This window comes from Talpa occidentalis, unplaced genomic scaffold, assembly GCF_014898055.3.
Source record: "Talpa occidentalis isolate TD23 unplaced genomic scaffold, MPIMG_talOcc4v2.1 talOcc4.14, whole genome shotgun sequence".
NCBI classification, from domain to species: domain Eukaryota; kingdom Metazoa; phylum Chordata; class Mammalia; order Eulipotyphla; family Talpidae; genus Talpa; species Talpa occidentalis.
Window position 1 is genome coordinate 14,835,077 of NW_023601433.1, and position 26,637 is coordinate 14,861,713.

At 51.1% G+C, this 26,637-nt stretch overlaps 1 long non-coding RNA gene, 31 other non-coding genes and 1 pseudogene across 53 annotated transcripts in view; all 33 read left to right on the forward strand.

Annotated features, from left to right (window-relative positions):
• Positions 1-26,637, forward strand: part of LOC119244363 (uncharacterized) — a 61,403-nt gene that overhangs the window by 19,069 nt on the left and 15,697 nt on the right. For 7 of the 22 annotated variants that reach the window (XR_008551661.1, XR_008551652.1, XR_008551663.1 and 4 more), the window contains 36 exons: positions 649-784; positions 1,477-1,607; positions 1,778-1,934; positions 2,300-2,435; positions 3,132-3,257; positions 3,953-4,088; positions 4,786-4,919; positions 5,616-5,698; positions 6,456-6,588; positions 7,278-7,415; positions 8,114-8,251; positions 8,915-9,039; positions 9,253-9,367; positions 9,724-9,830; positions 10,511-10,642; positions 10,796-10,974; positions 11,339-11,471; positions 12,161-12,292; positions 13,002-13,074; positions 13,747-13,879; positions 14,098-14,205; positions 14,569-14,706; positions 15,370-15,480; positions 16,169-16,293; positions 17,248-17,386; positions 18,075-18,198; positions 18,887-19,011; positions 19,706-19,844; positions 20,534-20,658; positions 21,353-21,491; positions 22,181-22,305; positions 22,992-23,116; positions 23,810-23,948; positions 24,636-24,760; positions 25,454-25,592; positions 26,282-26,406. This is a non-coding gene — a long non-coding RNA (uncharacterized LOC119244363). Of the gene's footprint in view, positions 1-648; positions 785-1,476; positions 1,608-1,777; positions 1,935-2,299; positions 2,436-3,131; positions 3,258-3,952; positions 4,089-4,785; positions 4,920-5,615; positions 5,699-5,919; positions 6,091-6,455; positions 6,589-6,806; positions 6,915-7,277; positions 7,416-7,651; positions 7,751-8,113; positions 8,252-8,487; positions 8,614-8,914; positions 9,040-9,252; positions 9,368-9,723; positions 9,831-10,510; positions 10,643-10,795; positions 11,077-11,338; positions 11,472-12,160; positions 12,293-12,399; positions 12,580-13,001; positions 13,075-13,746; positions 13,880-14,097; positions 14,206-14,568; positions 14,707-14,942; positions 15,069-15,369; positions 15,481-15,613; positions 15,841-16,168; positions 16,294-17,247; positions 17,387-18,074; positions 18,199-18,886; positions 19,012-19,705; positions 19,845-20,533; positions 20,659-21,352; positions 21,492-22,180; positions 22,306-22,991; positions 23,117-23,809; positions 23,949-24,635; positions 24,761-25,453; positions 25,593-26,281; positions 26,407-26,637 lie in introns of all 22 variants that reach the window. The other 15 variants (XR_008551665.1, XR_008551653.1, XR_008551658.1 and 12 more) reach the window with 15 other exon arrangements.
• On the forward strand, positions 198-292 carry LOC119245362 (small nucleolar RNA SNORD116). The gene has a single exon (XR_005125298.1). It is a non-coding gene; the product is annotated as a small nucleolar RNA SNORD116 (small nucleolar RNA).
• On the forward strand, positions 1,023-1,117 carry LOC119245385 (small nucleolar RNA SNORD116). The gene has a single exon (XR_005125319.1). It is a non-coding gene; the product is annotated as a small nucleolar RNA SNORD116 (small nucleolar RNA).
• LOC119245352 (small nucleolar RNA SNORD116) lies at positions 1,844-1,938 on the forward strand. Its single transcript, XR_005125288.1, has one exon. It is a non-coding gene; the product is annotated as a small nucleolar RNA SNORD116 (small nucleolar RNA).
• On the forward strand, positions 2,681-2,775 carry LOC119245363 (small nucleolar RNA SNORD116). The gene has a single exon (XR_005125299.1). It is a non-coding gene; the product is annotated as a small nucleolar RNA SNORD116 (small nucleolar RNA).
• Positions 3,501-3,595, forward strand: LOC119245357 (small nucleolar RNA SNORD116). The gene has a single exon (XR_005125293.1). It is a non-coding gene; the product is annotated as a small nucleolar RNA SNORD116 (small nucleolar RNA).
• LOC119245401 (small nucleolar RNA SNORD116) lies at positions 4,331-4,425 on the forward strand. Its single transcript, XR_005125334.1, has one exon. It is a non-coding gene; the product is annotated as a small nucleolar RNA SNORD116 (small nucleolar RNA).
• Positions 5,168-5,261, forward strand: LOC119245350 (small nucleolar RNA SNORD116). The gene has a single exon (XR_005125286.1). It is a non-coding gene; the product is annotated as a small nucleolar RNA SNORD116 (small nucleolar RNA).
• LOC119245364 (small nucleolar RNA SNORD116) lies at positions 6,000-6,094 on the forward strand. The gene has a single exon (XR_005125301.1). It is a non-coding gene; the product is annotated as a small nucleolar RNA SNORD116 (small nucleolar RNA).
• LOC119245366 (small nucleolar RNA SNORD116) lies at positions 6,824-6,918 on the forward strand. Its single transcript, XR_005125302.1, has one exon. It is a non-coding gene; the product is annotated as a small nucleolar RNA SNORD116 (small nucleolar RNA).
• Positions 7,660-7,754, forward strand: LOC119245368 (small nucleolar RNA SNORD116). The gene has a single exon (XR_005125303.1). It is a non-coding gene; the product is annotated as a small nucleolar RNA SNORD116 (small nucleolar RNA).
• Positions 8,496-8,590, forward strand: LOC119245369 (small nucleolar RNA SNORD116). The gene has a single exon (XR_005125304.1). It is a non-coding gene; the product is annotated as a small nucleolar RNA SNORD116 (small nucleolar RNA).
• On the forward strand, positions 9,277-9,371 carry LOC119245399 (small nucleolar RNA SNORD116). Its single transcript, XR_005125332.1, has one exon. It is a non-coding gene; the product is annotated as a small nucleolar RNA SNORD116 (small nucleolar RNA).
• Positions 10,056-10,150, forward strand: LOC119245405 (small nucleolar RNA SNORD116). Its single transcript, XR_005125338.1, has one exon. It is a non-coding gene; the product is annotated as a small nucleolar RNA SNORD116 (small nucleolar RNA).
• LOC119245408 (small nucleolar RNA SNORD116) lies at positions 10,881-10,978 on the forward strand. The gene has a single exon (XR_005125339.1). It is a non-coding gene; the product is annotated as a small nucleolar RNA SNORD116 (small nucleolar RNA).
• On the forward strand, positions 11,715-11,809 carry LOC119245370 (small nucleolar RNA SNORD116). The gene has a single exon (XR_005125305.1). It is a non-coding gene; the product is annotated as a small nucleolar RNA SNORD116 (small nucleolar RNA).
• LOC119245404 (small nucleolar RNA SNORD116) lies at positions 12,526-12,620 on the forward strand. The gene has a single exon (XR_005125337.1). It is a non-coding gene; the product is annotated as a small nucleolar RNA SNORD116 (small nucleolar RNA).
• On the forward strand, positions 13,292-13,386 carry LOC119245372 (small nucleolar RNA SNORD116). Its single transcript, XR_005125306.1, has one exon. It is a non-coding gene; the product is annotated as a small nucleolar RNA SNORD116 (small nucleolar RNA).
• Positions 14,115-14,209, forward strand: LOC119245373 (small nucleolar RNA SNORD116). The gene has a single exon (XR_005125307.1). It is a non-coding gene; the product is annotated as a small nucleolar RNA SNORD116 (small nucleolar RNA).
• On the forward strand, positions 14,951-15,045 carry LOC119245353 (small nucleolar RNA SNORD116). The gene has a single exon (XR_005125289.1). It is a non-coding gene; the product is annotated as a small nucleolar RNA SNORD116 (small nucleolar RNA).
• Positions 15,720-15,813, forward strand: LOC119245351 (small nucleolar RNA SNORD116). The gene has a single exon (XR_005125287.1). It is a non-coding gene; the product is annotated as a small nucleolar RNA SNORD116 (small nucleolar RNA).
• Positions 16,531-16,612, forward strand: LOC119245406 (small nucleolar RNA SNORD116; annotated as a pseudogene).
• Positions 17,627-17,721, forward strand: LOC119245374 (small nucleolar RNA SNORD116). The gene has a single exon (XR_005125308.1). It is a non-coding gene; the product is annotated as a small nucleolar RNA SNORD116 (small nucleolar RNA).
• On the forward strand, positions 18,439-18,533 carry LOC119245375 (small nucleolar RNA SNORD116). The gene has a single exon (XR_005125309.1). It is a non-coding gene; the product is annotated as a small nucleolar RNA SNORD116 (small nucleolar RNA).
• Positions 19,252-19,346, forward strand: LOC119245396 (small nucleolar RNA SNORD116). The gene has a single exon (XR_005125330.1). It is a non-coding gene; the product is annotated as a small nucleolar RNA SNORD116 (small nucleolar RNA).
• LOC119245398 (small nucleolar RNA SNORD116) lies at positions 20,085-20,179 on the forward strand. Its single transcript, XR_005125331.1, has one exon. It is a non-coding gene; the product is annotated as a small nucleolar RNA SNORD116 (small nucleolar RNA).
• On the forward strand, positions 20,899-20,993 carry LOC119245376 (small nucleolar RNA SNORD116). Its single transcript, XR_005125310.1, has one exon. It is a non-coding gene; the product is annotated as a small nucleolar RNA SNORD116 (small nucleolar RNA).
• On the forward strand, positions 21,732-21,826 carry LOC119245377 (small nucleolar RNA SNORD116). The gene has a single exon (XR_005125311.1). It is a non-coding gene; the product is annotated as a small nucleolar RNA SNORD116 (small nucleolar RNA).
• LOC119245378 (small nucleolar RNA SNORD116) lies at positions 22,545-22,639 on the forward strand. The gene has a single exon (XR_005125312.1). It is a non-coding gene; the product is annotated as a small nucleolar RNA SNORD116 (small nucleolar RNA).
• Positions 23,356-23,450, forward strand: LOC119245393 (small nucleolar RNA SNORD116). Its single transcript, XR_005125327.1, has one exon. It is a non-coding gene; the product is annotated as a small nucleolar RNA SNORD116 (small nucleolar RNA).
• Positions 24,188-24,282, forward strand: LOC119245380 (small nucleolar RNA SNORD116). The gene has a single exon (XR_005125314.1). It is a non-coding gene; the product is annotated as a small nucleolar RNA SNORD116 (small nucleolar RNA).
• LOC119245381 (small nucleolar RNA SNORD116) lies at positions 25,000-25,094 on the forward strand. Its single transcript, XR_005125315.1, has one exon. It is a non-coding gene; the product is annotated as a small nucleolar RNA SNORD116 (small nucleolar RNA).
• On the forward strand, positions 25,833-25,927 carry LOC119245382 (small nucleolar RNA SNORD116). Its single transcript, XR_005125316.1, has one exon. It is a non-coding gene; the product is annotated as a small nucleolar RNA SNORD116 (small nucleolar RNA).

Below are 26,637 nucleotides of genomic sequence, written 5' to 3' on the forward strand. Positions count from 1 at the left end.
AGGTAACAGACCTGCCTAGCAGTGGTTACTCAGCCCTTCCGATTGGCATGTGGGGCTTGACTCCCGGAGTAGGACTTCCTCAGTCTGAATGATGGTCTCCACTTCTGCTGGGTCCAGAGGCCTATGTGGATATGACTGGTCTGCCCAGAACCCACCTTGAATTCTAAAAGTGTTGTGTAGCCTCTTTGAATGTGCTTGGATCGATGATGACACCCCTCAAATGCATTCCTTGGAAAAGCTGAACAAAATGAGTGAGAACCCTCTACCGTCGTTCTCATCGGATCTGAGGTCCAGCACTGTTTTCAGTGGTGAATGTAGCGAGAGGGAAAGCTTCCCATTGACCTCATGCATGCACATACCAGCTAGGAGGCCACAAGCATACATTCAGCAGATTTCAAGCCCAGGGCTTTCACGTCAAGAGTGAGCAGGTGCCTGTGAAGCATAGCTCCTTGGGTAAATAGCCACACTGAGTTACACAATATATTCCCCCCTATCCTAACCGTAGGAGGAATTATCACACATTCTGTCATCTCTCAGGGCAAGAGCTGATTGACAGCACAGGGCATTAAGCCCTGGGACTACTTTGGTACACATCATGTTCCTGGGTACCTTTCTAAAGCATTGGTTTGCGCTCTCAACACCTGTCAGGTGCAGTTGGTGAGAGGGATGGCTCTCTGGGCACAGAGGAAGCAAGACCTTGCTCCCCTCAGAGCACCAGAGGTGCTGGCGAGGCCCACAAGGCATGTGGACAGGAATACTCCGTGCCCTTGGGTGCACACAAAAGGTAAGCAGCCCTCTTGCCTGATGCAGCTAAGGGTCCTGGCAGGCAACAGACCTGCCTGGCAGGTGATTACTGAGCCCTTCCCAATGGCATGTGGGGCTTGACTCCCGGAGTAGGACTTTCTCAGTCTGAATGATGGTCTCCACTTCTACTGGGTCTAGAGGCCTATGGGGATATAACTAGTCTGCCCAGAACCCACCTTGAATTCTAAAAGTGTTGTGCAGCCTCTTTGAATGTGCTTGGATCGATGATGACACCCCTTAAATGCATTCCTTGGAAAAGCTGAACAAAATGAGTGAGAACCCTCTACCGTCGTTCTCATCGGATCTGAGGTCCAGCACTCTGTCTGACCCAGGGTGGTAATAGAGAAGGAGAGCTTCCCTTGCCCACAAACAGGCAGCCATCAGCCAGGGGCCGGGAACTCATCACTGTGGCCTTAAGTCCTGTGAGTTCACCCCAACACTGAGCGTTTGCCCGTGAAGCAGACCTTCATTGGTTGGATGGTACTTTGTGTGCTCCTACTTTTGGTGTGGCATTCTTGGCCCTGGAAGGCACTGTCACACACTCCTTCGGTCATATTGCAGGGATAGAGCTGAATGAATGCAGAAAGCAGTTTTCGCTGGCCTAAACTTTGGTACACATCACGGTCCTGAGTACCTTCTGAAGTGTGTGTGTTTTCTCTCAACACCTCTCAGGTTCAGTTGATGTGAGTGGGATAGCTCACCATGCTGAGAGTGGGGAAAACCTTACTGCCATGGAAGACGGGAGGTGCTGCAGAGCGTGGAGGACTGACACTGGGGTGCACCTTGTCTTTACACTGACATAGGTAAGCTACCCTCTGCCCTGGGAGCAAACTCGGAATGGGTGGTCCCAGAGCACTCTGGAAGGAGGCTCATCTGTCCCTTCCCCAGTGTCAATGGGATTGTCTCTGAGTGGATGGACTCTCCCTCTGGCTGGGGGCTGGGCTAAGCACGTGCTGGCTTCTGCATGTCTTAGGTCCTGGGCTACTGGCTGTGGCGCCTGCCTGGATTTCAAAAGCCTGGAACCTTCTTTAATGTGCTTGGATCGATGATGACACCCCTCAAATGCATTCCTTGGAAAAGCTGAACAAAATGAGTGAGAACTCTCTACCGTCGTTCTCATCGAATCTGAGGTCCAGCACAGTGTTTGAGTCGAGATGTTAGTAGAGAGGGAGAGCTTCCCCCATGCCATACACTTGCACATATCAGCCAGGAGGCCAATCACTCATATTCCAGGTTACAAGCCAGGTTTTATACCTCAAGTTCAAGCTGGTGCCTGTGAATCAATTTCCTTGGTCTAGTCGCTCCACCTGGTGGCATGTTGAGCAGTCCCCACAGAACTAGTTCAAGGAGATACTATCATCAAAGTAATCTGTCCTACTTCAGGGAGAGAGCAGACTGATAGCAGAGGGCATTAGGCCCTGGGGCAACCTTTTGTACTCATCATGTTTCTTGGTACCTTTCTGAGGCATGGGTGTGATCTTTCAACACCTCTTAGGTGCGATTTGCGAAAGAGAGGACACTGTCCTCTCTCACAAGGAAGAACACATTGCTACCCTCAGATCACCGGATGTGCTGTTGAATCCTGCAAGGGTGTGGATGGCGTGTACTGTACCCATGGATACTCACAAAGGGTAAGCTGCCTCTGCCATGAGTACTACCTTGAGTGCTGGTAGGTGCCAAACCTGCCTCGCAGGTGGTTATTCCACCTTTTTCCCAGTGTCATGTGGGGCTTGAATCCAAGAGTGGGGGGACTTTTTCTAAGTCTGGCCCATGGTCTCCACACAATCGGGGCTTCTGAAGGTCTGTGTTCATCTGGGCTTGTCTGTCCAGCCACCACCTTAAATTCAAAAAGTCTACAGCTTCCTCAAATGTGTTTGGATCGATGATGACACCCCTCAAATGCATTCCTTGGAAAAGCTGAACAAAATGAGTGAGAACCCTCTACCGTCGTTCTCATCGGATCTGAGGTCCAGCACAGTGTCCAACACAATATAGTAGGTGAAAGGGACAGTTTCCCCTTGACCATAAATAGGCTGCAAACAGCGTGGAACCAGCAACTCAAAAACTGTGGCCATAAGTCCAGTGATTTCACCAAACAATAAGCATATGTGTGTGTGACAGACCTCATTAGTTGAGTGTCGCTCTGTGGTGGTCAAGAATTTGGTCTCACATTCTTGGTTCTTCAAGGGACAATCACATACATCTTCACTCATATCTCAGGGACATAGCTAGTGAGAACAGAGGGCATATGGCCCTGAAGCAACCAATATACAAATCATGATCTTGTGTACATTCTGAAGTGTGTGTGATCTCTCCACACCTCTCAGGTGTAGTTGGCTTGGAGGATGGCTTGCCATGTGCAGAGTGTGGAAAACCTTTGTATTGTGGAAGACCAGAGGTGCTGCTGAGTCTTCGAAGAGTGTCTCTTGGCATGAACCTTGTCCATAAACACAGTAAGCTACCCTCCGCTCCTGTGTATCTGGGTGCATCTGTGGCAGTGGTGGTCCCAGAACTGCCTAGAAGGAGGCTCATTTATTCCTCCAAAGTGCCATGGCTGCTGTGTCCCAGAGTGGATGGTGTTCCCTTTGGCTGTGTGGCTCCCCACCTGCCTTATGTTGGAGGTCTAGAGTCTGGGTGTGGCCTGTTAGGCCATTCCCCTGGATTTCTCAAAGCCTGCAGCCTCCTCAAATGTGCTTGGATCGATGATGACACCCCTCATATGCATTCCTTGGAAAAGCTGAACAAAATGAGTGAGAACCCTCTACCGTCGTTCTCATCGAATCTGAGGTCCAGTACAGTGTTTAGTCAGGATGGTAGGTGAGAGGGAGAGCTTCCCCCAAGCCACACATGTGCACATACAAGTCTGGGGCTCATAACTCACATGCTGTGGTCTTCAAGCCAGGGATTTTACCTCAAGAGTGAACATGTGCCTATGAAGCATAGCTCCTTGGTCAAGTGGCCACACTCTGGTACACAGCGTGTTAATTCCATGCTAACCATAGGAGGCTCTATCACACAGGCTTTCTGTGATCCATCAGGGATAGAGCTGAGTGATAGCAGAGGATATAGTCTCTAGGCAACCTTTGCTCTACATCATGTTCCTGGGTAACTTTCTGAAGCATGGGTGTGCTTTCTCAAAACCTCTCAGGTGCAGTTTTGCAGAAATTGGAAGCTTGCAATTCACACATGAAGGAAGCTCTTGATCATCTAGATCACAGGAGGTGCTAACAAAACTCTCGAGGTGTGAGGACTGGATGCCCTGTGCCATTGGATGTCCACGAAGTGTAAGCTGTCCACTACCTTTTGTGCTGCTATGGGAGCTAGAAGGTAGCAGTCCTGCCTTAGAGGTTCTTATTCTACCTTTTGACAGTGGCATGCAGGGCTTGACTCCCAGAGTAGAAGGAATTTCTCTCTGTGGACATTTGTGTCCACACCCTCATTGCTCTTGGGGGCCTGCTGTGACCTGGATTGGTCACTAGGCTGCCTGACTTTAATCTTAAAGTCTGCAGCCCCTTCGAATGTGCTTGCATCGATGATGACACCCCTCAAATGCATTCCTTGGAAAAGTTGAACAAAATGAGTGAGAACTCTCTACCGTCGTTCTCATCGAATCTGCGATCCAGCATGCTGACTGACCTAGGGTGGTAGGTGACAGGGAGAGCATAGCATTGGCCATAAATGTGCAGCCACCTATCAAGGGCCAGCATCTCAGACTGTGGCCTTTAGTCCAGTGCTTTCTCTGAAGGTGAGCATAAGCCCATGAAGCAGAGATTCATTGGGCAATTGACCTCTGTGTAATGGTCCAGTTTTTGGTCTCAAAATCTTGGCCCATAAAGGCAGTATTAAAAATACATCTTTTGTCATTTCTCAGGGACAGAGCTGAGTGATAGTAGTGGAATTAGGACCCATGGCAACCTTTGGGACACATCATAATCTTGTGTACCATCTGACATTTGTGTGTGATCTCTCAACATCTCTCAGGTGCAGTTGGCTTGGAGGAATGGCTCGTCCTGCTCAGAAGGAGTTACACCTTACTGCCATGGAAGACTGGAGGTGCTGCTGAGTCTTCGGGAGTGTCTCTTGGAGTGAACTTTGCCTGTGGATGCCGACATATGGTAAGCTACCCTCTGCTCCTGGAGCAAACTTAGCAGTGAATGTCCCAGAACTGCCCTAGAGGAGGCTTGTCTGCCCATTGTTTGGTGTCATGGGATATTTCTGATATCTCTGGAATGGGTGGACTCTCCCTCTGGCTGGGCGGCTGGGCTCCACACCTGCAGGCTGATGGAGGTCTTGCAGTCTTGGGCTGACTGGCTTGGCCAGTCACCAGGATATCTAGTAGCTTGCAGTCCCTTTGAATGTGCTTGGATCGATGATGACAGCCTTCAAATGCATTCCTTGGAAAGCTGAACAAAATGAGTGAGAACTCTCTACCGTCATTCTCATCGAATCTGAGGTCCAGCACAGTGTTTGACTCAGGATGGTAGGCAAGAGGGAGAGCTTCCTGCAAGCCACACACTTGCACATACCAGCAAGGAGGCTCATAACTCACATGCTATGGGCTTCATACCAGGGATTTCACCTCAAGAATGACCAGGTGCCTGTGAGCATAGCACTTTGGTTATGTGGGGTAGCCCTGGTGGTGAGTTTTGTCACCACAGTCTTATGGCATTATGTCAATGAAAGGCCTATGGTCATACCTCAGGGATGATGCTGATTGATAATAGGGCATTAGGTCCCGTGCAACCTTTGGTATACATCGTGGTCCTCAGTACCTTTCTGAAGTGTGGGGATGCTCTCTCAATCTCTCTCAGGTGCAGATGGGAGGAGTGTGTATGCTTGCTGTGGGAAAAGGGTGGAAGACCATGCTCCCCTCAGATCACCAGAGGTGCTGCTGGTAAGTCCCAAGAGGCATGTGGAGAGGAGTTTGCAGTCCTGTGTATACTCACAAAGGGTAAGCTGCCATCTTGCCCAATTGCTACTTTGGGTGATGGCAAATATCAGAATTGCTATGGAGGTGGTTCTCTACCCTTCCACAGTGGCAGTGAGTCTTAACTCCCAGAGTGGAATGACTTTCTCTCTGACTGGTCTATGGTATCTGCACCCTCTGGGTTGCAGGATGAATGTGGCAACCTGGGCTGACCTTTGCAGCTACCCATCTTGCCTTCTGGAAGTCAGCATTCACCTTGAATGTGCTTGGATCGATGATGACACCCCTCAAATGCATTCCTTGGAAAAGCTGAACAAAATGAGTGAGAACCCTCTACCGTCGTTCTCATCGGATCTGAGGTCCAGCACGGTGTCTGACCCAGGGTGGTTGGTGACAGGGAGAGCTTCCCCAAGACCACAAACTTGCAACCACCAGAAGGGGCAGTAACTCAGAGTTTGCAACCTTAAGTCCAGTGTTTTTGCCCCAACAGTGAGCGGGTGCCCATGAATTAGACCTTCATTGGTCAAGTGGCTGTTTTGAAGTGCTACAGCTTTTGGTATCTGCAATCTTGGCCATCAAAGGCATTATCACACACACCTTCAGTCATACCTCAGGAACAGGTTTGAGTGATAGCAGAGGGCATTTTCCCAGGGGCAACCTTTGGTACTCATCATGGTCCTGGACACCTATTGAAGTTTGTGTGTGATCTCTTAACACCTCTCAGGTGCAGTTGGGAGAAGGAAGGCTCTCAGTGTGCAGAAAGAGGAAGAGCTTAGTGCTGTGCAAGTCCAGAGCTGCTCCTGAACCCTCAAGAAGTGTCGCTGGGGTTGCAAAATTTCTGCGGATGCCCATATACCGTAAGTTACCTCACCCACTGCACTCTCGGCAGTAGTGATAGCAGAATTGCATGACAGGAGGCTCATCCACGCCTTCCCCATGTCACTTAGGGATTGCCTCTGAGTAATGGACTCTCCCTCAGGCTGGGCGGCTGGGCTCTGCACCTGCCGGCTGCTAGAGGCCTTAGGGTCCTGGTCTGCCTGGCTGGGCCCCCCAACTGGATTCTTAAAGCCTGCAGCCTCCTCGAATGTGCTTGGATCGATGATGACACCCCTCAAATGCATTCCTTGGAAAAGCTGAACAAAATGAGTGAGAACCCTCTACCGTCGTTCTCATCGGATCTGAGGTCCAGCACAGTGTTTGATTTGAGATGGTAGATGAGAGGGAGAGCTTCCCCAAACCACACACTTGCCCATACCAGCCAGGAGGCCAATATCTCGATTTCTGCATGCCTAAGCCAAGGCTTTTACCTCAAGAGTGAGCGGGTGCCTGTGAAGCATAGCTCCTTGGTCAGGTGGGCCCCTGTGGTATCAAAGTTAGTGGGTCCCACAGTCCTATCCTTGGAGACACTATCGCAGAGACCTTCTGTCAACCCTCAGGGAGAGACCTGATCGATAGCGTAAGGCATTAGGCCACAGGACCTCCTTTGGTACACCTCATGTTCCTGGGTAACTTCCTAACGTGCGGGTGTTCTCTCTCAACACCTCAGGTGCAGTTGGCGTAGAGCATGGATACTTGCTTTGTAAACCAGGAGGAAGACCTTGTTCTCCATAGATCACCAGAGGTGCATGCAAGTCGTGCCAGGCTTGTGGTTGGCAGTGCAAAGTACCCCTGGCTGCCCACAAAGGTAAGCATCCCCCTGCCACCAGTGATGCTTTGGCTACTTGCAGGTCCAAAGCTGCCTTTGAGGTGGTTCTTCCAAAGTTGCCCAGTATTGTGCAGGGCTTGACTGGAAGAGTGGAAGGAATTTCTCTCAGTTTGGGCGATGGTCTCCGCATTCTTGGTAGCTGGAGGCCTCTTTTGACGTTGGTTGGAATGTGGGGCTGCCCACCTAGAATTCTGAAAGTGTAAAACCCAATTCAGCGGTGCTTGGATCGATGATGACACCCCTCAAATGCATTCCTTGGAAAAGCTGAACAAAATGAGTGAGAACCCTCTACCGTCGTTCTCATCGGATCTGAGGTCCAGCACAGTGTTTGAGTTGAGATGGTAGATGAGAGGGAGAGCTTCCCCAAACCACACACTTGCCCATACCAGCCAGGAGGCCAATATCTCGATTTCTGCATGCCTAAGCCAAGGCTTTTACCTCAAGAGTGAGCGGGTGCCTGTGAAGCATAGCTCCTTGGTCAGGTGGGCCCCTGTGGTATCAAAGTTAGTGGGTCCCACAGTCCTATCCTTGGAGACACTATCGCAGAGACCTTCTGTCAACCCTCAGGGAGAGACCTGATCGATAGCGTAAGGCATTAGGCCACAGGACCTCCTTTGGTACACCTCATGTTCCTGGGTAACTTCCTAACGTGCGGGTGTTCTCTCTCAACACCTCAGGTGCAGTTGGCGTAGAGCATGGATACTTGCTTTGTAAACCAGGAGGAAGACCTTGTTCTCCATAGATCACCAGAGGTGCATGCAAGTAGTGCCAGGCTTGTGGTTGGCAGTGCAAAGTACCCCTGGCTGCCCACAAAGGTAAGCATCCCCCTGCCACCAGTGATGCTTCGGCTACTTGCAGGTCCAAAGCTGCCTTTGAGGTGGTTCTTCCACACTTGCCCAGTATTGTGCAGGCCTTGATTGGAAGAGTGGAAGGAATTTCTCTCAGTTTGGGCGATGGTCTCCGCATTCTTGGAAGCTGGAGGCCTCTTTTGATGTGGGTTGGAATGTGGGGCTGCCCACCTAGAATTCTGAAAGTGTAAAACCCAATTCAGCGGTGCTTGGATCGATGATGACACCCCTCAAATGCATTCCTTGGAAAAGCTGAACAAAATGAGTGAGAACCCTCTACCGTCGTTCTCATCGGATCTGAGGTCCAGCCCGCTGTCTGACCGAGGATGGTAGGTGAAGGGAAAGTTTCGCCTTGACCATAGATGTGGTGACTCTGCCAGGGGCCGGCTACTCAGAGACTGCAGCCTTAAGTCCAGTGCTCTCACCCAAAATGGGCATATGCCTTTCTGCAGGATCCAGTGCTTTAGTCTCACAATCTTGGCCCTGGAATGCACTGTCACACACACCTTCACTCATATCTCAGGGGCAGGATGAGTGATAGCTCAGGGACATAATACCAGAACAACCAATGCACACATATGGTGCTGGGTACTATCTAATGTGTCTGTGTGATCTCTCCACACCTCTCAGGTAAAGTGGCTTGGATGATGGTTCACCTTTTGCAGAGGGCGGAAGACCTTACTATAGTGGATGACCAGAGGTGCTGCTGAGTCTTCAAGGAGTGTCTCTTGGCATGAACCTTGTAAATAAATACGGTAGGCTACCCTCCGCTCCGGGTGCATCTGTACCGGTGGTGGTCCCAGATTGGCCTAGGAAGAGGCCCTTTAACCCCTCCAGTGTCAGGTGGTGCCATGTCCCAGAGTGGATGGTGCTCCCTTTGGCTATGTGGCTAACTCCCCACGTGTGTTATGTTGGAGACCTTGGGATATGGGTCTGGCTCTCTAGGTCACTGACTGGATTTCTCAAAGCCTGCAGCCTCCTCAAATGTGCTTGGATCGATGATGACACCCCGCAAATGCATTCCTTGGAAAAGCTGAACAAAATGAGTGAGAACCCTCCACCGTCGTTCTCATCGGATTTGAGGTCCAGCACGGTGTCCATTCCAGGGTGGTAGGCGAAGGGAAAGTTTCCCCTTGACCACAGATGTAATGACACCAGCCAGGGCCCAGCTACTCTCAAAATGTGCCCTTAAATCCAGTACTCTCACCCAAGGTGAGCATAGACCCTTGAATCAGATCCTCACAGCTGAGTGACCTTTTCTGTGGTGTCCAACGTTTTAGTCTCACAGTCTTGGCCTGGGAATGCACTGTCACACACACTTCCACTCATATCTCAAGGGTAGGCTGAGTGATAGCTGAGGGACATATTCCCAGGGCAACCAATGCATACATATGGTCCTGGGTACTATCTAAAATGTGTGATGTCTCCACACCTGTCAGGTGAAGTGGCTTGGAAGATGGCTCGCCTTGAGCAGAGGGTGGAAGACTGAATGTGCTGCTGAGTGTTCGAGGAGTGTCTGTTGGTGTGAACCTTGTACATAAATATGGTAAGCTACCCTCTGCTCCAGGTGCATCTGTAGCAGTGGTGGTCCCAGATTGGCCTTGGAGGAGGCCCGTTCACCCCTCCACAGTGTCCCAGAGTGGATGGTGCTCCTTCTGGCTGTGTGGCTGACTCCCCACCTGTGTTATGTTGGAGGCCTAGGAATCTGGGTCTCATCTGCTTAGATGCTTGCCTGGATTTCTCAAAGCCTGCAGCCTCCTCAAATATGCTTGGATCGGTGATGACACCCCTCAAATGTAGTCCTTGGAAAAGCTGAACAAAATGAATGAGAACCCTCTATCGTTGTTCTCATCGACTCTGAACTCCAGCACACTGTCTGACATATGGTGGTAGGTGACAGGGAGAGCTTCCCCTTGGCCACAAACATCAGCCTCCAGCCAGGGGCAGCTACTCAGAGTCTGCAACCGTAGGCAGGTGATTTCACCCCAACAGTGAGCAGGTGTCTATGAAACAGAGTTCCATTGGTCAAGTGGCTGCACTGTGGTGCCCAATATTTGGTCTCCACAATGTTTGCCCTGGGTGGCACAGTCACACACTCCTTTATTCATATCTCAGGGACAGAGCTGAGTGGTAGCAGAGGGCATTAAGACCTGTGGCAACCTTTGGTACACATCACCGTCCTGTGTACCTTCTGAAGTGTGTGTGTGATCTCACATTGCCTCTCAGGTGTGGTTGGTGTGAGAGGGAAAGCTTGTCGTGTGCTGAAGGAGGAAGATCTTACTGCCATGGAAGGCCAGAGGTCCTTCTGTCTTCAAGGAGTGTCTCGGGGTGAACCTAGTCTGGAGATGATGACATATGGTAAGCTACCCTCCAACCCTGGTACAAACTGTACTAGTGGTCCCAGAACTGCCTTGAAGAGGCTCGTTTGCCCCTTCCACAGTTCCATGCGGTACTGTCCTGAGAGTCGAGGGGCTCTCCCTCTAGCTGGGTGTTTGGGCTCTACACCTACAGATGCTGGAGGCCTTGGGGTCCTCTACTGGCCAGGAAGACTACCCGCCTACATTTCTCAAAGCCTGAAGTCTCTTCTAATATACTTGGGTTGAAGATAACACCTCTCCTATGCATCCCTTGGGAAAGCTGAAAAACATGAGTGAAAACTCTACCATCATTTTCCTCGAATCTTCACAGAGGTCCAGTACTGTGTTGGAGTCAGGACAGTAGGCGAGAGGAAGAGCTAACTCTTGACCATACACACCTGCACATCCTGGCTAGAGACCAGTACCTCACATCATGTGAGCTCTAAGCCAGGGCTTTCACCTCAAGTGTGAGAGGGGCCTGTGAAGCATAGCTCCTTGGTCAACGGGTGGTATGTTGTGGCGCAGTGTGTTCCCCCCAATCCTAACCCTAGAAGGCATTATCACACAGGCTTTCTGTCAACCTCAGGGAAAAGCCTAATTGATAGCTGAGGGTATTAGGTCCAGGGAAACCTTTGGTACCCGTCATGTTCCTGGGTACCTTTCTGAAGTGTGTGTGTGCTCTCTTTACATCTCTCAGGTCCAGTTGGCAAGCAGATGCTTGCTTTGCACACAAGGAGGAAGACCTTGCTCACCCAGATCACCAGACGTTATGGCAAAACCCTCAAGGTGTGATGACAGCATTACGCTGTGCCCTTGGATGACCACAAAGGGTAAGCTGCCCTCTGCCCAGAGTGTAGCTATGGGAGCAGAAAGGTATCCGACCCTTGTTAGAGGATGTTTTCCACCAAATGCTAGTGGAATGTGGGGCTTGACTCCCAGAGTAGAAGGAATTTCTTTCTTTCTGGGCAATGATCTCCCCACACTCTGAGCTGCTGGAGGGCTGTGCAACCTGGACTGTCCCAAAGGCTGCTTGTCTTGATTGGTAAAAATCTGCAGCCTCTTGATCTGTGCTCGGATCGATGATGACACCCCTCAAATGCATTCCTTGGAAAAGCTGAACAAAATGAGTGAGAACCCTCTACCGTCGTTCTCATCGGATCTGAGGTCCAGCACAGTGTCTGACCCAGGGCAATAGGCAGCAGGGAGAGCTTCCCCTTGATCACAAATGTGCAGGCACCAGCCAGTGACTAGCAACTCAGAGACCACAGCCTTAAGTCTAGTGCTTTCTCACCAAAAGTGAGCATATGCCTGGGAACCAGAGCTTCATTGGTTGAGTGGCCTCTCTGTGATGGTCCAGCATTGGTCTCACGATCTTGGCAATGAAGACAGTGTCACACACACATACCTTTGGTCATTTCTCAGGGACAGAGCTGAGAGATAGTAGAGATATTAGCACTTGTGGTTCATGGTTCTGGGCACCTTCTGATGTGTGTGTATGTGATCTCTTAAAACCTTTCAGGTGTGCTTGGTTGAGAGGGATGGCTCGCCATGCCCAGAGAAGAAGAACTTACTGCTGTGGAAGACTGGGGGTGCTGCTGAGTGTTTTAGGCATTTCAATAGGGTGCACCTTGTCCATGGATGCAAAAATACGGTGAGCTGCCCTCTGCCCTGGTTGCAGCCTAGGCACTGGTGGTCCCAGAACTGCATGGGTGGATGCTCATCCATCCCTCTCCGTTTTCTTTGGGTGACTTCTCCCAGAGTGGATGGACCATCCCCCTGGCTGGTTAGATGGCTCCCACCCACAGGATGCTGGAAGCCTAGGAGTCCTGTCTGGCTAGGCCACCTTCTGACTTCTACAAGCCTACAGCCTCCTCAAATGTGCTCGGATTGATGATGCTATCCCTCAAATGCATTCCTTGGAAAAGCTGAACAAAATGAGTGAGAACTCACTACCATCGTTCTCATTGAATCTGAGGTGTTTAAGTGGGGACAGTAGGTGAGAGGGAGACATTCCCCTTGTCCACACACATGCAAACCCAGTCAGGAGGCCAATCATTCACATTCTGCAGGTTTGAAGAGGGTGCTAGTTCCTTGGTTAAGTGGGCACTCTATGTTTGTGCTGTGAGTGGCCCCCAAATTCCTATTCCTAGGAGGCACTATCACAGAGATCTTCTGTAATATGCAAGGAAGTGCTGAGCAACAGCAGAGGGCATTAGGCCCTGGGGAAATATTTGGTACAGTCATGTTCCCAGTACCTTTCTGAAACATGGGTGTGTTCTTTAAACAGTTTTCAGGTGCAGTGGGCAAGGAGAGTGAATGCTTGTCCTTGTGCACTAGGAGAAAGATCTCGCTCTTTTCAGATACTGGAAGTACTGGAGAGCCCAGGATGGCATATGGATAGGAGTGTGCAGTACCTGTGGATACTCACAAAGGGTAAGCTGGCATCTTGCCCAAGTGCAGCTTTGGGTTTGGCACATAACTGACCTGCTGCAAAGGTGGTGATTCCACCAGTTGACTCCAGTTTGGAAGGACTTTCACTCTGGGCAATGGTATCCATACCCTCGAGCAGCTGGAGGCCTGCAGCATTCTGGGCTGGCTTGCTGGGTTGCACATCTTGAATTGTAAAAGTCTACACTTCTCAACTGTGCTCGGATCGATGATGACACCCCTCAAATGCATTCCTTGGAAAAGCTGAACAAAATGAGTGAGAACCCTCTACCGTCGTTCTCATCGGATCTGAGGTCCAGCACGGTGTCTGACCCAGGGTGGTAGGTGACAGGGAGAGCTTCCCAAGACCATAAACTTGCAGCCACCAGAAGGGGCAGTAACTCAGAGTTTGCAACCTTAAGTCCAGTGTTTTTGCCCCAACAGTGAGCGGGTGCCCATGAATTAGACCTTCATTGGTCAAGTGGCTGTTTTGAAGTGCTACAGCTTTTGGTATCTGCAATCTTGGCCGTCAAAGGCATTATCACACACACCTTCAGTCATACCTCAGGGACAGGAGTGAGTGATAGCAGAGGGCATTTTCCCAGGGGCAACCTTTGGTACTCATCATGGTCCTGGACACCTATTGAAGTTTGTGTGTGATCTCTTAACACCTCTCAGGTGCAGTTGGGAGAAGGAAGGCTCTCAGTGTGCAGAAAGAGGAAGAGCTTAGTGCTGTGCAAGTCCAGAGCTGCTCCTGAACCCTCAAGAAGTGTCGCTGGGGTTGCAAAATTTCTGCGGATGCCCATATACCGTAAGTTACCTCACCCACTGCACTCTCGGCAGTAGTGATAGCAGAATTGCATGACAGGAGGCTCATCCACGCCTTCCCCATGTCACTTAGGGATTGTCTCTGAGTGATGGACTCTCCCTCAGGCTGGGCGGCTGGGCTCTGCACCTGCCGGCTGCTAGAGGCCTTAGGGTCCTGGTCTGCCTGGCTGGGCCCCCCAACTGGATTCTTAAAACCTGCAGCCTCCTCGAATGTGCTTGGATCGATGATGACACCCCTCAAATGCATTCCTTGGAAAAGCTGAACAAAATGAGTGAGAACCCTCTACCGTCGTTCTCATCGGATCTGAGGTCCAGCACAGTGTTTGAGTTGAGATGGTAGACGGGAGGGAGAGCTTCCCCAAACCACACACTTGCCCATACCAGCCAGGAGGCCAATATCTCGATTTCTGCATGCCTAAGCCAAGGCTTTTACCTCAAGAGTGAGCGGGTGCCTGTGAAGCATAGCTCCTTGGTCAGGTGGGCCCCTGTGGTATCAAAGTTAGTGGGTCCCACAGTCCTATCCTTGGAGACACTATCGCAGAGACCTTCTGTCAACCCTCAGGGAGAGACCCGATCGATAGCGTAAGGCATTAGGCCACAGGACCTCCTTTGGTACACCTCATGTTCCTGGGTAACTTCCTAACGTGCGGGTGTTCTCTCTCAACACCTCAGGTGCAGTTGGCGTAGAGCATGGATACTTGCTTTGTAAACCAGGAGGAAGACCTTGTTCTCCTCAGATCACCAGAGGTGCACGCAAGTCGTGCCAGGCTTGTGGTTGGCAGTGCAAAGTACCCCTGGCTGCCCACAAAGGTAAGCATCCCCCTGCCACCAGTGATTCTTTGGCTACTTGCAGGTCCAAAGCTGCCTTTGAGGTGGTTCTTCCATACTTGCCCAGTAGTGTGCAGGGCTTGATTGGAAGAGTGGAAGGAATTTCTCTCAGTTTGGGCGATGGTCTCTGCATTCTTGGAAGCTGGAGGCCTCTTTTGACGTGGGTTGGAATGTGGGGCTGCCCACCTAGAATTCTGAAAGTGTAAAACCCAATTCAGCGGTGCTTGGATCGATGATGACACCCCTCAAATGCATTCCTTGGAAAAGCTGAACAAAATGAGTGAGAACTCTCTACCGTCGTTCTCATCGGATCTGAGGTCCAGCCCGCTGTCTGACCGAGGATGGTAGGTGAAGGGAAAGTTTCGCCTTGACCATAGATGTGGTGACTCTGCCAGGGGCCGGCTACTCAGAGACTGCAGCCTTAAGTCCAGTGCTCTCACCCAAAATGGGCATATGCCTTTCTGCAGGATCCAGTGCTTTAGTCTCACAATCTTGGCCCTGGAATGCACTGTCACACACACCTTCACTCATATCTCAGGGGCAGGATGAGTGATAGCTCAGGGACATAATACCAGAACAACCAATGCACACATATGGTGCTGGGTACTATCTAATATGTGTATGTGATCTTTCCACACCTCTCAGGTGAAGTGGCTTGGAGGATGGCTCATTTACCTTGTGCAGAGGGTGGAAGACTGGAGATGCTGCTGAGTCTTCAAGGAGTGTTTCTTGGCATGAATCTTGTACATAAATAGGGTAAGCTACCCTCCGCTCCGGGTGCATCTGTGGCAATAATGGTCCCAGAACTGCCTACGAGGATGCTCATTTATCCCTCCACAGTGCCATGGGGTACTGTGTCCCAGAGTGGATGTGCTCCTTCTGGCCGTAGGACTTGACCCACCACCTGTGTTATACTGGAGACCTTGGGATCTGGGTCTGGCCCACTAGGTCACGGCCTGGATTTCTCAAAGCCTGCAGCCTCCTCAAATGTGCTTGGATCGATGATGACACCCCTCACATGCATTCCTTGGAAAGCTGAACAAAATGAGTGAGAACCCTCTACCGTCGTTCTCATCGGATCTGAGGTCCAGCACGGTGTCCATTCTAGGATGGAAGGTGAAGGGAAAGTTTCCCCTTGACCACAGATGTGCTGACTCCAGCCAGGGCCCAGCTACTCTCAAAATGTACCCTTTAATCCAGTACTCTCACCCAGAGAGCATAGACCCTTGAATCAGAGCCTTACAGCCAAGTGGCCTCTCTGTGGCGTCCAACGTTTTACTCTCACAATCTTGGCCCAGGAAAAATGCACTGTCACAATATCTTAACTCACATCTCAGGGGCAGGATGAGTGATAGCTCAGGGACATATTCCCGGGGCAACCAATGCACACATGTGGTCCTGAGTACTATCTAAAGTGTGTGTGTGATCTCTACACACCTCTCAGGTGAATTGGCTTAGAGGACAGCTCGCCTTGTGCAGAGGGTGGAAGACTTTACTATTGTGGAAGACCAGAGGTGCTGCTGAGTCTTCAAGGAGTGTCTCTTGGCGTGAACCTTGTACTTAAATATGGTAAGTTACCCTCCGCTAAAGGTGCATCTGTGGCAGTGGTGGTCCCAAATCTGCCTAGGAGGCCCATTCACCCCTCCACAGTGCTGTGGGGTGCTGTGTCCCAGAGTGTCTGGTGCTCCCTCAGTCTGTGTGGCTGACTTCCCACCTGTGTTATTTTGGAGGCCTAGGAGTCGGAGTCTGGCCTGGTTAGATGCTCGCCTGGATTTCTCAAAGCCTGTAGCCTCCTAAAATGTGTTCAGATCCTCAAATGCATTCCTTGGAGAAGCTGAACAAAATGAGTGAGAACCTTCTACCGTTGTTCTCATCGGATCTGAGGTCCAGCGCACTGTCTGACATAGGGTGGTAGTCAACAGGGAGAGCATAGCCCTGATCATCAAATTCAGCCAACAGCAGGGGCAACAACTCAGAGGCTATGATCTTAAGTCCAGTGCTTTCACCACAGCACAGAGCTGATGCCCATGAGGCAGAGCTTCATTGGTCTACTGGCTGCTCTGTGGTGGTCCTGCATTTGGTCTCTATCATCTATTTTATTTAAGATTTATTTATTTATGCATACAGAACTGGGGTACAGGCCAGAGTTGTGAGGTAGGTGAGAGGATTCATCAGAGATAATGGGAAGCACAGCTGGCATATCTACTGAAATACACTGCTGAGGGTTGTAGCAGACGATTCAAGAGGTCTGCTACACCATGTGGGTTGCACACTGGCCAGCGGAGATAGCACGTGTGCTGCAAATGGCTGGCAATAGTTTGAGATCACTTTCTTTAACTCGCACCAAGGAGGCCCTGGTCTCTACAGTATTGACCTTTGAGGCACTGTCTCACAAACTCTTCTTCATTCTCAGGGACAGAGCCGAGTTATAGCAGAAGGCATTTAGACCACGGCAAACTTTGGGACACATATTGGTCCTGGGTACCTTTTGAAGTTTGTGTTTGATTTCTCCACACCTCCCAGGTGCAGTTTGAACAGAAGCTGGACTCCTGCCTTGCACACAGAGCAGAAGACTTTGCTCCTGTCAGACCACAGGAGGTGCTGGCCATTCCTGCGAGGCACGTGGATGGGAGTATGAAGTACTGGTAGACGCCCACAAAAGGTAAGCTGCCCTCTGGCCGGAATGCTTCTTTTGGTGCTGGCAGGTACCAGACCTGCCTTGGGTGTGGTTCCTCCACTGTTCCCCAGTACCTTGCAGGACTTACCTCCCAGTAAGGAAGGACATTCGAATTGGCTGCCAATGGTCTGCACCCTCTGGCTGCTGGAGGCCTGTGGTGACCTTGGCTGGCTATTGCACCAGCACCTTGAATTCTGACAGACTATAGCCTCCACGAATGTGCTTGGATCGATGATGACACCCCTCAAATGCATTCCTTGGAAAAGCTGAACAAAATGAGTGAGAACCCTCTACCGTCGTTCTCATCGGATCTGAGGTCCAGCACTTTCTCTGACTCAAGACGTTAGGTGAAGGGAGAGATTCCCACTGACCACAAAGATGCAGCCACCAGCCATGGGCCAGCTACTCAGAGACCAGTTTTAAGTCCATTGCTCTCACCCAAAGTGAGCCTAGGCCCTTGAAGCAGAGCCTCACAGCCGAGTGACCTCTCTGTGGGGTCCAGCATTTTAGTCTCACAGTCTTGGCCCTGCAATGCACTGTCACAATATCTTAACTCACAGCTCAAGGACAGAGTTGAGTGATAGCTCAGGGACATACTCCCGGGGCAACCAATGCACACACATGGTCCTGGGTACTATCTAAAGTGTGTGTGTGATCTCTCCACATCTCTCAGGTGAAGTGGCTTGGAGGATGGCTCACTGTGCACAGAGGACAGAAGACCTTACTAGTGTGGAAGACCGGAGGTGCTGCTGAATCTTCGAGGAGTGTACCTGTTGTGAACCTAGTACATAAATAAGGTAAACTACCCTCCGCTCCGGGTGCAATTGTGGCAGTGTGGTCCCAGAACGGCCTAGGAGGAGGCTCATTTGTCCCTCCACAGTGCCATGGGGTGCTGTGTCCCAGCGTGGATGTTGCTCCCTCTGGTTATGTGGCTTGACCCCCAACCTTTGTTATGTTAGAGGCCTAGTAGTCCGGGTCTGGCCTGCTAGGCTCCCTACCTGGATTTTTCAAAGCCTGCAACCTCCTCAAATGTGCTTGGATCGATGATGACACCCCTCAAATGCATTCCTTGGAAAAGCTGAACAAAATGAGTGAGAACCCTCTACCGTCGTTCTCATCGGATCTGAGGTCCAGCACTTTCTCTGACTCAAGACGTTAGGTGAAGGGAGAGATTCCCACTGACCACAAAGATGCAGCCACCAGCCATGGGCCAGCTACTCAGAGACCAGTTTTAAGTCCAGTGCTCTCACCCAAAGTGAGCCTAGGCCCTTGAAGCAGAGCCTCACAGCCGAGTGACCTCTCTGTGGGGTCCAGCATTTTAGTCTCACAGTCTTGGCCCTGCAATGCACTGTCACAATATCTTAACTCACAGCTCAAGGACAGAGTTGAGTGATAGCTCAGGGACATACTCCCGGGGCAACCAATGCACACACATGGTCCTGGGTACTATCTAAAGTGTGTGTGTGATCTCTCCACATCTCTCAGGTGAAGTGGCTTGGAGGATGGCTCACTGTGCACAGAGGACAGAAGACCTTACTAGTGTGGAAGACCAGAGGTGCTGCTGAATCTTCAAGGAGTGTCGCCTGTTGTGAACCTAGTACATAAATAAGGTAAGCTACCCTCCGCTCTGGGTGCATCTGTGGCAGTGTGGTCCCAGAATGGCCTAGGAGGAGGCTCATTTGTCCCTCCACTGTTCCATGGGGTGCTGTGTCCCAGAGTGGATATTGCTCCCGCTTGCTATGTGGTTTGACCCCCAACCTTTGTTATGTTAGAGGCCTAGTAGTCCGGGTCTGGCCTGCTAGGCTCCCTACCTGGATTTTTCAAAGCTTGCAACCTCCTCAAATGTGCTTGGATCGATGACGACACCCCTCAAATGCATTCCTTGGAAAAGCTGAACAAAATGAGTGAGAACCCTCTACCGTCGTTCTCATCGGATCTGAGGTCCATCACGCTGTCTGATCTAGGGTGGTAGGCGACAGGGCGAGCATAGCCTTGACCATAAACATTAAGCCACCAGCAAGAGCAGTAACCCAGAGACTGTGATCTTAAGTCCAGTGCTGTCACCAAAACGCTGAGCTGATACCCATGAGGCAGAGCTTCATTGGTCTACAGGCTGCTGTGTGGTGGACCAGCATTTGGTCTCCACAAAGTTGACCCATGAGATACTGTAACACAAAACTTTCTTCATTCTCAGGGACAGAGCTGATTGATAGGAGAGGACATTTAGCCCAGGGCAAATTTTGGGACACATATTGGTCCTGGGTACCTCCTGACATTTGTGTATAATCTCTTCACACTTCTCAGGTGCAGTTTGCACGGAAGTTGGACCCCTGCTTTGCACACAGAGCAGAAGGCTTTGCTCTGGTCAGACCACTGGAGGCGCTGGCAATTCCTGTGATGCATGTGGATGGGAGTGTGCAGTACCCATGAACGCCTGCAAAGGGTAAGCTGCCCTCTGGCCAGAATGCTGCTTTTGGTGCTGGCAGGTACCAGACCTGTCTTAGGTGTGCTTCCTCCACCATTCCCAATGGTGTGCGTGCTTGGCTCCCAAAATGCAAGGACTTGCTCACTGTCTGCCAATGGTCTGTACCCTCCAGCTGCTGGAGGCCTTTGGCGACCTGGGCTGGCCCACTGTGCCATCTGTCTTGAATTCTGACAATCTATAAGCTCCTTGAATGTGCTTGGATCCATGATGACACCCCTCAAATGCATTCCTTGGAAAAGCTGAACAAAATGAGTGAGAACCCTCTACCGTCGTTCTCATCGGATCTGAGGTCCAGCACTCTCTCTGACCCATGATGTTAGGTGAAGGGAGAGATTCCCATTGACCACAAGGTGCAACCACCAGCCATGGGCCAGCTACTCAGAGACCGTAGTTATAAGTCCAGTGCTTTCACCCAAAGTGAGCATAGGCCCTTGAATCAGAGCCCCACAGCCAAATGACCTCTCTGTGGGTTCCAGCATTTTAGTCTCACAGCCCTGGCCCTGCAATGCACTGTCACAATATCTTAACTCACATCTCAGGGACAGAGTTGAGTGATAGCTCAGGGACATACTCCCAGGGCAACCAATACACACACATGGTCCTGGGTACTATCTAAAGTGTGTGTGTGATCTCTCCACACCTCTCAGGTGAAGTGGCTTGGAGGATGGCTCGCTGTGCACAGAGGACAGACGACCTTACTAGTGTGGAAGACCGGAGGTGCTGCTGAGTCTTCGAGGAGTGTCGCCTGTTGTGAACCTAGTACATAAATAAGGTAAACTACCCTCCGCTCCGGGTGCAGTTGTGGCAGTGTGGTCCCAGAACGGCCTAGGAGGAGGCTCGTTTGTCCCTCCACAGTGCCATGGGGTGCTGTGACCCAGAGTGGATGTTGCTCCCTCTTACTATGTGGCTTGACCCCCAACCTTTGTTTTGTTAGAGGCCTAGTAGTCCGGGTCTGGCCTGCTAGGCTCCCTACCTGGATTTTTCAAAGCCTGCAACCTCCTCAAATGTGCTTGGATCGATGATGACACCCCTCAAATGCATTCCTTGGAAAAGCTGAACAAAATGAGTGAGAACCCTCTACCGTCGTTCTCATCGGATCTGAGGTCCAGCACGCTGTCTGACCTAGGGTGGTAGGCGACAGGGCGAGCATAGCCTTGACCATAAACATTTAGCCACCAGCAAGGGCAGCAACCCAGAGACTGTGATCTTAAGTCCAGTGCTGTCACCACAATGCTGAGCTGATACCCATGAGGCAGAGCTTCATTGGTCTACAGGCTGCTCTGTGGTGGACCAGCATTTGGACTCCACAATATTGACCCTCGAGGTACTGTGACAGGAACCTTCCTTCATTCTCAGGGACAGAGCTGAATTATAGGAGAGGGCATTTAGCCCAGGGCAAATTTTGGGACACATATTGGTCCTGGGTACCTCCTGACATTTGTGTATAATCTCTCCACACTTCTCAGGTGCAGTTTGCACGGAAGTTGGACCCCTGCTTTGCACACAGAGCAGAAGGCTTTGCTCTGGTCAGACCACTGGAGGCGCTGGCAATTCCTGTGATGCATGTGGATGGGAGTGTGAAGTACCCATGAACGCCTGCAAAGGGTAAGCTGCCCTCTGGCCAGAATGCTGCTTTTGGTGCTGGCAGGTACCAGACCTGTCTTGGGTGTGCTTCCTCCACCATTCCCAATGGTGTGCGTGCTTGGCTCCCAAAATGCAAGGACTTGCTCACTGTCTGCCAATGGTCTGTACCCTCCAGCTGCTGGAGGCCTTTGGCGACCTGGGCTGGCCCACTGTGCCATCTGTCTTGAATTCTGACAGTCTATAACCTCCTTAAATGTGCTTGGATCGATGATGACACCCCTCAAATGCATTCCTTGGAAAAGCTGAACAAAATGAGTGAGAACCCTCTACCGTCGTTCTCATCGGATCTGAGGTCCAGCACTCTCTCTGACCCATGATGTTAGGTGAAGGGAGAGATTCCCATTGACCACAAGGTGCAACCACCAGCCATGGGCCAGCTACTCAGAGACCGTAGTTATAAATCCAGTGCTTTCACCCAAAGTGAGCATAGGCCCTTGAAGCAGAGCCTCACAGCCGAATGACCTCTCTGTGGGGTCCAGCATTTTAGTCTCACAGCCCTGGCCCTGCAATGCACTGTCACAATATCTTAACTCACATCTCAGGGACAGAGTTGAGTGATAGCTCAGGGACATACTCCCGGGGCAACCAATACACACACATGGTCCTGGGTACTATCTAAAGTGTGTGTGTGATCTCTCCACACCTCTCAGGTGAAGTGGCTTGGAGGATGGCTCGCTGTGCACAGAGGACAGACGACCTTACTAGTGTGGAAGACCGGAGGTGCTGCTGAGTCTTCGAGGAGTGTTGCCTGTTGTGAACCTAGTACATGAATAAGGTAAACTACCCTCCGCTCTGGGTGCAATTGTGGCAGTGTGGTCCCAGAACGGCCTAGAAGGAGGCTCGTTTGTCCCTCCACAGTGCCATGGGTGCTGTGTCCCAGCGTGGATGTTGCTCCCTCTGGTTATGTGGGTTGACCCCCAACCTTTGTTATGTTAGAGGCCTAGTAGTCCGGGTCTGGCCTGCTAGGCTCCCTACCTGGATTTTTCAAAGCCTGCAACCTCCTCAAATGTGCTTGGATCGATGATGACACCCCTCAAATGCATTCCTTGGAAAAGCTGAACAAAATGAGTGAGAACCCTCTACCGTCGTTCTCATCGGATCTGAGGTCCAACACTTTCTCTGACTCAAGACGTTAGGTGAAGGGAGATATTCCCACTGACCACAAAGATGCAGCCGCCAGCCATGGGCCGCTACTAAGAGACCAGTTTTAAGTCCATTGCTCTCACCCAAAGTGAGCCAAGGCCCTTGAAGCAGAGCCTCACAGCCGAGTGACCTCTCTGTGGGGTCCAGCATTTTAGTCTCACAGTCTTGGCCCTCTAATGCACCGTCACAATATCTTAACTCACAGCTCAGGGGCAGAGTTGAGTGATAGCTCAGGGACATACTCCTGGGGCAACCAATGCACACACATGGTCCTGGGTTCTATCTAAAGTGTGTGTGTGATCTCTCTACAACTCTCAGGTGAAGTGACTTGGAGGATGGCTCGCTGTGCACAGAGGACAGACGACCTTACTAGTGTGGAAGACCGGAGGTGCTGCTGAGTCTTCGAGGAGTGTCGCCTGTTGTGAACCTAGTACATAAATAAGGTAAACTACCCTCCGCTCCGGGTGCAATTGTGGCAGTGTGGTCCCAGAACGGCCTAGGAGGAGGCTCGTTTGTCCCTCCACAGTGCCATGGGTGCTGTGTCCCAGCGTGGATGTTGCTCCCTCTGGTTATGTGGCTTGACCCCCAACCTTTGTTTTGTTAGAGGCCTAGTAGTCCGGGTCTGGCCTGCTAGGCTCCCTACCTGGATTTTTCAAAGCCTGCAACCTCCTCAAATGTGCTTGGATCGATGATGACACCCCTCAAATGCATTCCTTGGAAAAGCTGAACAAAATGAGTGAGAACCCTCTACCGTCGTTCTCATCGCATCTGTGGTCCAGCATGCTGTCTGACCTAGGGTGGTAGGCGACAGGGCGAGCATAGCCTTGACCATAAACATTTAGCCACCAGCAAGGGCAGCAACCCAGAGACTGTGATCTTAAGTCCAGTGCTGTCACCACAATGCTGAGCTGATACCCATGAGGCAGAGCTTCATTGGTCTACAGGCTGCTCTGTGGTGGACCAGCATTTGGACTCCACAATATTGACCCTCGAGGTACTGTGACAGGAACCTTCCTTCATTCTCAGGGACAGAGCTGAATTATAGGAGAGGGCATTTAGCCCAGGGCAAATTTTGGGACACATATTGGTCCTGGGTACCTCCTGACATTTGTGTATAATCTCTCCACACTTCTCAGGTGCAGTTTGCACGGAAGTTGGACCCCTGCTTTGCACACAGAGCAGAAGGCTTTGCTCTGGTCAGACCACTGGAGGCGCTGGCAATTCCTGTGATGCATGTGGATGGGAGTGTGAAGTACCCATGAACGCCTGCAAAGGGTAAGCTGCCCTCTGGCCAGAATGCTGCTTTTGGTGCTGGCAGGTACCAGACCTGTCTTGGGTGTGCTTCCTCCACCATTCCCAATGGTGTGCGTGCTTGGCTCCCAAAATGCAAGGACTTGCTCACTGTCTGCCAATGGTCTGTACCCTCCAGCTGCTGGAGGCCTTTGGCGACCTGGGCTGGCCACTGTGCCATCTGTCTTGAATTCTGACAGTCTATAACCTCCTTAAATGTGCTTGGATCGATGATGACACCCCTCAAATGCATTCCTTGGAAAAGCTGAACAAAATGAGTGAGAACCCTCTACCGTCGTTCTCATCGGATCTGAGGTCCAGCACTCTCTCTGACCCGTGATGTTAGGTGAAGGGAGAGATTCCCATTGACCACAAGGTGCAACCACCAGCCATGGGCCAGCTACTCAGAGACCGTAGTTATAAATCCAGTGCTTTCACCCAAAGTGAGCATAGGCCCTTGAAGCAGAGCCTCACAGCCGAATGACCTCTCTGTGGGTTCCAGCATTTTAGTCTCACAGCCCTGGCCCTGCAATGCACTGTCACAATATCTTAACTCACATCTCAGGGACAGAGTTGAGTGATAGCTCAGGGACATACTCCCGGGCAACCAATACACACACATGGTCCTGGGTACTATCTAAAGTGTGTGTGTGATCTCTCCACACCTCTCAGGTGAAGTGGCTTGGAGGATGGCTCGCTGTGCACAGTGGACAGATGACCTTACTAGTGTGGAAGACCGGAGGTGCTGCTGAGTCTTCGAGGAGTGTCGCCTGTTGTGAACCTAGTACATAAATAAGGTAAACTACCCTCCGCTCCGGGTGCAATTGTGGCAGTGTGGTCCCAGAACGGCCTAGGAGGAGGCTCGTTTGTCCCTCCACAGTGCCATGGGTGCTGTGTCCCAGCGTGGATGTTGCTCCCTTTGGTTATGTGGCTTGACCCCCAACCTTTGTTTTGTTAGAGGCCTAGTAGTCCGGGTCTGGCCTGCTAGGCTCCCTACCTGGATTTTTCAAAGCTTGCAACCTCCTCAAATGTGCTTGGATCGATGATGACACCCCTCAAATGCATTCCTTGGAAAAGCTGAACAAAATGAGTGAGAACCCTCTACCGTCGTTCTCATCGGATCTGAGGTCCAGCACGCTGTCTGACCTAGGGTGGTAGGCGACAGGGCGAGCATAGCCTTGACCATAAACATTTAGCCACCAGCAAGGGCAGCAACCCAGAGACTGTGATCTTAAGTCCAGTGCTGTCACCACAATGCTGAGCTGATACCCATGAGGCAGAGCTTCATTGGTCTACAGGCTGCTCTGTGGTGGACCAGCATTTGGACTCCACAATATTGACCCTCGAGGTACTGTGACAGGAACCTTCCTTCATTCTCAGGGACAGAGCTGAATTATAGGAGAGGGCATTTAGTCCAGGGCAAATTTTGGGACACATATTGGTCCTGGGTACCTCCTGACATTTGTGTATAATCTCTCCACACTTCTCAGGTGCAGTTTGCACGGAAGTTGGACCCCTGCTTTGCACACAGAGCAGAAGGCTTTGCTCTGGTCAGACCACTGGAGGCGCTGGCAATTCCTGTGATGCATGTGGATGGGAGTGTGAAGTACCCATGAACGCCTGCAAAGGGTAAGCTGCCCTCTGGCCAGAATGCTGCTTTTGGTGCTGGCAGGTACCAGACCTGTCTTGGGTGTGCTTCCTCCACCATTCCCAATGGTGTGCGTGCTTGGCTCCCAAAATGCAAGGACTTGCTCACTGTCTGCCAATGGTCTGTACCCTCCAGCTGCTGGAGGCCTTTGGCGACCTGGGCTGGCCCACTGTGCCATCTGTCTTGAATTCTGACAGTCTATAACCTCCTTAAATGTGCTTGGATCGATGATGACACCCCTCAAATGCATTCCTTGGAAAAGCTGAACAAAATGAGTGAGAACCCTCTACCGTCGTTCTCATCGGATCTGAGGTCCAGCACTCTCTCTGACCCATGATGTTAGGTGAAGGGAGAGATTCCCATTGACCACAAGGTGCAACCACCAGCCATGGGCCAGCTACTCAGAGACCGTAGTTATAAATCCAGTGCTTTCACCCAAAGTGAGCATAGGCCCATGAAGCAGAGCCTCACAGCCGAATGACCTCTCTGTGGGGTCCAGCATTTTAGTCTCACAGCCCTGGCCCTGCAATGCACTGTCACAATATCTTAACTCACATCTCAGGGACAGAGTTGAGTGATAGCTCAGGGACATACTCCCGGGGCAACCAATACACACACATGGTCCTGGGTACTATCTAAAGTGTGTGTGTGATCTCTCCACACCTCTCAGGTGAAGTGGCTTGGAGGATGCCTCGCTGTGCACAGAGGACAGACGACCTTATTATTGTGGAAGACCAGAGGTGCTGCTGAGTCTTCGAGGAGTGTCGCCTGTTGTGAATCTAGTACATAAATAAGGTAAGCTACCCTCTGCTCTGGGTGCATCTGTGACAGTGTGGTCCCAGAACGGCCTAGGAGGAGGCTCGTTTGTCCCTCCACAATGCCATGGGGTGCTGTGTCCCAGCGTGGATGTTGCTCCCTCTTGCTATGTGGCTTGACCCCCAACCTTTGTTATGTTAGAGGCCTAGTAATCCGGGTCTGGCCTGCTAGGCTCCCTACCTGGATTTTTCAAAGCCTGCAACCTCCTCA